Source organism: Rhinoderma darwinii, assembly GCF_050947455.1.
Source record: "Rhinoderma darwinii isolate aRhiDar2 chromosome 5 unlocalized genomic scaffold, aRhiDar2.hap1 SUPER_5_unloc_45, whole genome shotgun sequence".
In the NCBI taxonomy this organism is placed as follows: Eukaryota; Metazoa; Chordata; class Amphibia; order Anura; family Rhinodermatidae; genus Rhinoderma; species Rhinoderma darwinii.
Window position 1 is genome coordinate 846,250 of NW_027461804.1, and position 8,368 is coordinate 854,617.

Genomic DNA, 8,368 nt, shown 5'->3' on the forward strand with positions numbered 1-8,368 from the left:
TTTCAACACCTGTTGGACAATGCATGAGTGATAATGAGCTCATTGATTAAATGCAATTAATGAATAGATTGCCACCTCTTGTTGTGTGTCGTCTGTGTTTCTGTGTTTCCGGCATTTCACATTGGAACACCTCATTCACCTTCCTTGTCTTCTCTCCGCCCTCCCTTTTAGGTAAGTTAAAGAGCTGCACCTGAGCCAGCCACTGATTGATTGATTGATTGATTGATTGATTGATTGATTGATTGATTGATGCAGCACAACAGTCAAATAGTGGAGTGGAGTAGGGGAACAGCAAACAGCCAATAAAGCAGCCCGCCCGCTCGCCTGCCCGCCACAATGGACCTACCTGTGTACACTAGATGGATGTGATGGAATGTACTGTCGTCCCTACATTTCAAGAAGAAGTAAGAATTGCAGTTGCAACAAAGCCTTGCTTGCCTACAAAGAGAGCAGCAATTTGGATTTGTTACTATGTTACCTAGAAGAATAACAAACTGTGCAAGGATGGAGGTTGTAGGAGCAAGGAGAAGTTGTCTGTAAAGTTGGTGGATGCCTATTTTCCATTTTGCAGTCCCTTGTCTCCCTCTTGTGGCCTCCTGGAGGCAACTAGCTGTGCAAAAAAAAGACAGCCTGGCGGCCGGCTGTTGCAGTGTTGCCCTCTCAGGCAACACTGAGTGACTGACTGAGCCTCACCGTCTTATATAAAGTTCAGACGGAACTTTGCACGTGTCATAGTGGAGCCCTCAGGATTCCAGAGCCAGCTTTCTGACATCATAATGGGGCCTCAGAGATAAAAGCCTGGGCCCAGGCAGTGTTGGTCAGTGCTGCTCAGCAGGCAGCACTGGACTGGACTGGATTACAGCTGATACAAGGTGTGAAGGAACAAGGGGTGGCTGTGGGCATGCACTTGCTGCCGCTGCCAGTGTTTATCTGCATGGCAGCAGGGCATTTGGGCGTTGCCAGGAAGGCGTTTTTATGTAGATTCCTCCTCTTTCAGCACTGCATTGTGGTGCAAGCAAAAGAAGCAAATCCTGTCTGGCTTCCTCTCCGGCCTTTATTCACCTCCCGTGTAGCTGTGAGTGTGTGAGCCTGCAGGGCCCCATGGAATTGCCTAGAAGTAGGCTGAATCGCTGCAAGGGCTGAACAGCAGTATCGGGCAGGCTCGGGCAACGCGCGGCCCGTTCGGGTTATCGCTTCTCGGCCTTTTGGCTAAGATCAAGTGTAGTATCTGTTCTTATCAGTTTAATATCTGATACGTCCCCTATCTGGGGACCATATATTAAATGGATTTTTAGAACAGGGAGATGGAAATAGAGCTTGCTCTGTCCACTCCACGCATTGACCTGGTATTGCAGTATTTCCAGGACCGGTGCACCCTTTCCTTATGTGTTGACTAAAAGCAGATTCCAAAAGTGTTTTTTGTCTTTGCTATTGTTTCTGTCTTTCTGAAGGGATCTCCCCTTTTAATCCCATTATTTCAACACCTGTTGGACAATGCATGAGTGATAATGAGCTCATTGATTAAATGCAATTAATGAATAGATTGCCACCTCTTGTTGTGTGTCGTCTGTGTTTCTGTGTTTCCGGCATTTCACATTGGAACACCTCATTCACCTTCCTTGTCTTCTCTCCGCCCTCCCTTTTAGGTAAGTTAAAGAGCTGCACCTGAGCCAGCCACTGATTGATTGATTGATTGATTGATTGATTGATTGATTGATTGATTGATTGATTGATGCAGCACAACAGTCAAATAGTGGAGTGGAGTAGGGGAACAGCAAACAGCCAATAAAGCAGCCCGCCCGCTCGCCTGCCCGCCACAATGGACCTACCTGTGTACACTAGATGGATGTGATGGAATGTACTGTCGTCCCTACATTTCAAGAAGAAGTAAGAATTGCAGTTGCAACAAAGCCTTGCTTGCCTACAAAGAGAGCAGCAATTTGGATTTGTTACTATGTTACCTAGAAGAATAACAAACTGTGCAAGGATGGAGGTTGTAGGAGCAAGGAGAAGTTGTCTGTAAAGTTGGTGGATGCCTATTTTCCATTTTGCAGTCCCTTGTCTCCCTCTTGTGGCCTCCTGGAGGCAACTAGCTGTGCAAAAAAAAGACAGCCTGGCGGCCGGCTGTTGCAGTGTTGCCCTCTCAGGCAACACTGAGTGACTGACTGAGCCTCACCGTCTTATATAAAGTTCAGACGGAACTTTGCACGTGTCATAGTGGAGCCCTCAGGATTCCAGAGCCAGCTTTCTGACATCATAATGGGGCCTCAGAGATAAAAGCCTGGGCCCAGGCAGTGTTGGTCAGTGCTGCTCAGCAGGCAGCACTGGACTGGACTGGATTACAGCTGATACAAGGTGTGAAGGAACAAGGGGTGGCTGTGGGCATGCACTTGCTGCCGCTGCCAGTGTTTATCTGCATGGCAGCAGGGCATTTGGGCGTTGCCAGGAAGGCGTTTTTATGTAGATTCCTCCTCTTTCAGCACTGCATTGTGGTGCAAGCAAAAGAAGCAAATCCTGTCTGGCTTCCTCTCCGGCCTTTATTCACCTCCCGTGTAGCTGTGAGTGTGTGAGCCTGCAGGGCCCCATGGAATTGCCTAGAAGTAGGCTGAATCGCTGCAAGGGCTGAACAGCAGTATCGGGCAGGCTCGGGCAACGCGCGGCCCGTTCGGGTTATCGCTTCTCGGCCTTTTGGCTAAGATCAAGTGTAGTATCTGTTCTTATCAGTTTAATATCTGATACGTCCCCTATCTGGGGACCATATATTAAATGGATTTTTAGAACAGGGAGATGGAAATAGAGCTTGCTCTGTCCACTCCACGCATTGACCTGGTATTGCAGTATTTCCAGGACCGGTGCACCCTTTCCTTATGTGTTGACTAAAAGCAGATTCCAAAAGTGTTTTTTGTCTTTGCTATTGTTTCTGTCTTTCTGAAGGGATCTCCCCTTTTAATCCCATTATTTCAACACCTGTTGGACAATGCATGAGTGATAATGAGCTCATTGATTAAATGCAATTAATGAATAGATTGCCACCTCTTGTTGTGTGTCGTCTGTGTTTCTGTGTTTCCGGCATTTCACATTGGAACACCTCATTCACCTTCCTTGTCTTCTCTCCGCCCTCCCTTTTAGGTAAGTTAAAGAGCTGCACCTGAGCCAGCCACTGATTGATTGATTGATTGATTGATTGATTGATTGATTGATTGATTGATTGATTGATGCAGCACAACAGTCAAATAGTGGAGTGGAGTAGGGGAACAGCAAACAGCCAATAAAGCAGCCCGCCCGCTCGCCTGCCCGCCACAATGGACCTACCTGTGTACACTAGATGGATGTGATGGAATGTACTGTCGTCCCTACATTTCAAGAAGAAGTAAGAATTGCAGTTGCAACAAAGCCTTGCTTGCCTACAAAGAGAGCAGCAATTTGGATTTGTTACTATGTTACCTAGAAGAATAACAAACTGTGCAAGGATGGAGGTTGTAGGAGCAAGGAGAAGTTGTCTGTAAAGTTGGTGGATGCCTATTTTCCATTTTGCAGTCCCTTGTCTCCCTCTTGTGGCCTCCTGGAGGCAACTAGCTGTGCAAAAAAAAGACAGCCTGGCGGCCGGCTGTTGCAGTGTTGCCCTCTCAGGCAACACTGAGTGACTGACTGAGCCTCACCGTCTTATATAAAGTTCAGACGGAACTTTGCACGTGTCATAGTGGAGCCCTCAGGATTCCAGAGCCAGCTTTCTGACATCATAATGGGGCCTCAGAGATAAAAGCCTGGGCCCAGGCAGTGTTGGTCAGTGCTGCTCAGCAGGCAGCACTGGACTGGACTGGATTACAGCTGATACAAGGTGTGAAGGAACAAGGGGTGGCTGTGGGCATGCACTTGCTGCCGCTGCCAGTGTTTATCTGCATGGCAGCAGGGCATTTGGGCGTTGCCAGGAAGGCGTTTTTATGTAGATTCCTCCTCTTTCAGCACTGCATTGTGGTGCAAGCAAAAGAAGCAAATCCTGTCTGGCTTCCTCTCCGGCCTTTATTCACCTCCCGTGTAGCTGTGAGTGTGTGAGCCTGCAGGGCCCCATGGAATTGCCTAGAAGTAGGCTGAATCGCTGCAAGGGCTGAACAGCAGTATCGGGCAGGCTCGGGCAACGCGCGGCCCGTTCGGGTTATTGCTTCTCGGCCTTTTGGCTAAGATCAAGTGTAGTATCTGTTCTTATCAGTTTAATATCTGATACGTCCCCTATCTGGGGACCATATATTAAATGGATTTTTAGAACAGGGAGATGGAAATAGAGCTTGCTCTGTCCACTCCACGCATTGACCTGGTATTGCAGTATTTCCAGGACCGGTGCACCCTTTCCTTATGTGTTGACTAAAAGCAGATTCCAAAAGTGTTTTTTGTCTTTGCTATTGTTTCTGTCTTTCTGAAGGGATCTCCCCTTTTAATCCCATTATTTCAACACCTGTTGGACAATGCATGAGTGATAATGAGCTCATTGATTAAATGCAATTAATGAATAGATTGCCACCTCTTGTTGTGTGTCGTCTGTGTTTCTGTGTTTCCGGCATTTCACATTGGAACACCTCATTCACCTTCCTTGTCTTCTCTCCGCCCTCCCTTTTAGGTAAGTTAAAGAGCTGCACCTGAGCCAGCCACTGATTGATTGATTGATTGATTGATTGATTGATTGATTGATTGATTGATTGATTGATTGATGCAGCACAACAGTCAAATAGTGGAGTGGAGTAGGGGAACAGCAAACAGCCAATAAAGCAGCCCGCCCGCTCGCCTGCCCGCCACAATGGACCTACCTGTGTACACTAGATGGATGTGATGGAATGTACTGTCGTCCCTACATTTCAAGAAGAAGTAAGAATTGCAGTTGCAACAAAGCCTTGCTTGCCTACAAAGAGAGCAGCAATTTGGATTTGTTACTATGTTACCTAGAAGAATAACAAACTGTGCAAGGATGGAGGTTGTAGGAGCAAGGAGAAGTTGTCTGTAAAGTTGGTGGATGCCTATTTTCCATTTTGCAGTCCCTTGTCTCCCTCTTGTGGCCTCCTGGAGGCAACTAGCTGTGCAAAAAAAAGACAGCCTGGCGGCCGGCTGTTGCAGTGTTGCCCTCTCAGGCAACACTGAGTGACTGACTGAGCCTCACCGTCTTATATAAAGTTCAGACGGAACTTTGCACGTGTCATAGTGGAGCCCTCAGGATTCCAGAGCCAGCTTTCTGACATCATAATGGGGCCTCAGAGATAAAAGCCTGGGCCCAGGCAGTGTTGGTCAGTGCTGCTCAGCAGGCAGCACTGGACTGGACTGGATTACAGCTGATACAAGGTGTGAAGGAACAAGGGGTGGCTGTGGGCATGCACTTGCTGCCGCTGCCAGTGTTTATCTGCATGGCAGCAGGGCATTTGGGCGTTGCCAGGAAGGCGTTTTTATGTAGATTCCTCCTCTTTCAGCACTGCATTGTGGTGCAAGCAAAAGAAGCAAATCCTGTCTGGCTTCCTCTCCGGCCTTTATTCACCTCCTGTGTAGCTGTGAGTGTGTGAGCCTGCAGGGCCCCATGGAATTGCCTAGAAGTAGGCTGAATCGCTGCAAGGGCTGAACAGCAGTATCGTCAGGCTCGGGCAACGCGCGGCCCGTTCGGGTTATCGCTTCTCGGCCTTTTGGCTAAGATCAAGTGTAGTATCTGTTCTTATCAGTTTAATATCTGATACGTCCCCTATCTGGGGACCATATATTAAATGGATTTTTAGAACAGGGAGATGGAAATAGAGCTTGCTCTGTCCACTCCACGCATTGACCTGGTATTGCAGTATTTCCAGGACCGGTGCACCCTTTCCTTATGTGTTGACTAAAAGCAGATTCCAAAAGTGTTTTTTGTCTTTGCTATTGTTTCTGTCTTTCTGAAGGGATCTCCCCTTTTAATCCCATTATTTCAACACCTGTTGGACAATGCATGAGTGATAATGAGCTCATTGATTAAATGCAATTAATGAATAGATTGCCACCTCTTGTTGTGTGTCGTCTGTGTTTCTGTGTTTCCGGCATTTCACATTGGAACACCTCATTCACCTTCCTTGTCTTCTCTCCGCCCTCCCTTTTAGGTAAGTTAAAGAGCTGCACCTGAGCCAGCCACTGATTGATTGATTGATTGATTGATTGATTGATGCAGCACAACAGTCAAATAGTGGAGTGGAGTAGGGGAACAGCAAACAGCCAATAAAGCAGCCCGCCCGCTCGCCTGCCCGCCACAATGGACCTACCTGTGTACACTAGATGGATGTGATGGAATGTACTGTCGTCCCTACATTTCAAGAAGAAGTAAGAATTGCAGTTGCAACAAAGCCTTGCTTGCCTACAAAGAGAGCAGCAATTTGGATTTGTTACTATGTTACCTAGAAGAATAACAAACTGTGCAAGGATGGAGGTTGTAGGAGCAAGGAGAAGTTGTCTGTAAAGTTGGTGGATGCCTATTTTCCATTTTGCAGTCCCTTGTCTCCCTCTTGTGGCCTCCTGGAGGCAACTAGCTGTGCAAAAAAAAGACAGCCTGGCGGCCGGCTGTTGCAGTGTTGCCCTCTCAGGCAACACTGAGTGACTGACTGAGCCTCACCGTCTTATATAAAGTTCAGACGGAACTTTGCACGTGTCATAGTGGAGCCCTCAGGATTCCAGAGCCAGCTTTCTGACATCATAATGGGGCCTCAGAGATAAAAGCCTGGGCCCAGGCAGTGTTGGTCAGTGCTGCTCAGCAGGCAGCACTGGACTGGACTGGATTACAGCTGATACAAGGTGTGAAGGAACAAGGGGTGGCTGTGGGCATGCACTTGCTGCCGCTGCCAGTGTTTATCTGCATGGCAGCAGGGCATTTGGGCGTTGCCAGGAAGGCGTTTTTATGTAGATTCCTCCTCTTTCAGCACTGCATTGTGGTGCAAGCAAAAGAAGCAAATCCTGTCTGGCTTCCTCTCCGGCCTTTATTCACCTCCCGTGTAGCTGTGAGTGTGTGAGCCTGCAGGGCCCCATGGAATTGCCTAGAAGTAGGCTGAATCGCTGCAAGGGCTGAACAGCAGTATCGGGCAGGCTCGGGCAACGCGCGGCCCGTTCGGGTTATCGCTTCTCGGCCTTTTGGCTAAGATCAAGTGTAGTATCTGTTCTTATCAGTTTAATATCTGATACGTCCCCTATCTGGGGACCATATATTAAATGGATTTTTAGAACAGGGAGATGGAAATAGAGCTTGCTCTGTCCACTCCACGCATTGACCTGGTATTGCAGTATTTCCAGGACCGGTGCACCCTTTCCTTATGTGTTGACTAAAAGCAGATTCCAAAAGTGTTTTTTGTCTTTGCTATTGTTTCTGTCTTTCTGAAGGGATCTCCCCTTTTAATCCCATTATTTCAACACCTGTTGGACAATGCATGAGTGATAATGAGCTCATTGATTAAATGCAATTAATGAATAGATTGCCACCTCTTGTTGTGTGTCGTCTGTGTTTCTGTGTTTCCGGCATTTCACATTGGAACACCTCATTCACCTTCCTTGTCTTCTCTCCGCCCTCCCTTTTAGGTAAGTTAAAGAGCTGCACCTGAGCCAGCCACTGATTGATTGATTGATTGATTGATTGATTGATTGATTGATTGATTGATTGATGCAGCACAACAGTCAAATAGTGGAGTGGAGTAGGGGAACAGCAAACAGCCAATAAAGCAGCCCGCCCGCTCGCCTGCCCGCCACAATGGACCTACCTGTGTACACTAGATGGATGTGATGGAATGTACTGTCGTCCCTACATTTCAAGAAGAAGTAAGAATTGCAGTTGCAACAAAGCCTTGCTTGCCTACAAAGAGAGCAGCAATTTGGATTTGTTACTATGTTACCTAGAAGAATAACAAACTGTGCAAGGATGGAGGTTGTAGGAGCAAGGAGAAGTTGTCTGTAAAGTTGGTGGATACCTATTTTCCATTTTGCAATCCCTTGTCTCCCTCTTGTGGCCTCCTGGAGGCAACTAGCTGTGCAAAAAAAAGACAGCCTGGCGGCCGGCTGTTGCAGTGTTGCCCTCTCAGGCAACACTGAGTGACTGACTGAGCCTCACCGTCTTATATAAAGTTCAGACGGAACTTTGCACGTGTCATAGTGGAGCCCTCAGGATTCCAGAGCCAGCTTTCTGACATCATAATGGGGCCTCAGAGATAAAAGCCTGGGCCCAGGCAGTGTTGGTCAGTGCTGCTCAGCAGGCAGCACTGGACTGGACTGGATTACAGCTGATACAAGGTGTGAAGGAACAAGGGGTGGCTGTGGGCATGCACTTGCTGCCGCTGCCAGTGTTTATCTGCATGGCAGCAGCGCATTTGGGCGTTGCCAGGAAGGCGTTTTTATG

At 47.8% G+C, this 8,368-nt stretch overlaps 5 non-coding genes across 5 annotated transcripts; all 5 read left to right on the forward strand.

Moving 5' to 3' along the window:
- Window positions 1–1,189: 1,189 nt before the first annotated feature.
- On the forward strand, window positions 1,190–1,380 carry LOC142694368 (U2 spliceosomal RNA). The gene has a single exon (XR_012862615.1). It is a non-coding gene; the product is annotated as a U2 spliceosomal RNA (small nuclear RNA).
- A 1,292-nt stretch (window positions 1,381–2,672) lies between these two features.
- On the forward strand, window positions 2,673–2,863 carry LOC142694369 (U2 spliceosomal RNA). Its single transcript, XR_012862616.1, has one exon. It is a non-coding gene; the product is annotated as a U2 spliceosomal RNA (small nuclear RNA).
- Window positions 2,864–4,155: 1,292 nt separating this feature from the next.
- Window positions 4,156–4,346, forward strand: LOC142694384 (U2 spliceosomal RNA). Its single transcript, XR_012862629.1, has one exon. It is a non-coding gene; the product is annotated as a U2 spliceosomal RNA (small nuclear RNA).
- Window positions 4,347–5,641: 1,295 nt separating this feature from the next.
- Window positions 5,642–5,832, forward strand: LOC142694370 (U2 spliceosomal RNA). Its single transcript, XR_012862617.1, has one exon. It is a non-coding gene; the product is annotated as a U2 spliceosomal RNA (small nuclear RNA).
- A 1,268-nt stretch (window positions 5,833–7,100) lies between these two features.
- Window positions 7,101–7,291, forward strand: LOC142694371 (U2 spliceosomal RNA). The gene has a single exon (XR_012862618.1). It is a non-coding gene; the product is annotated as a U2 spliceosomal RNA (small nuclear RNA).
- The last annotated feature ends 1,077 nt before the right edge of the window (window positions 7,292–8,368 follow it).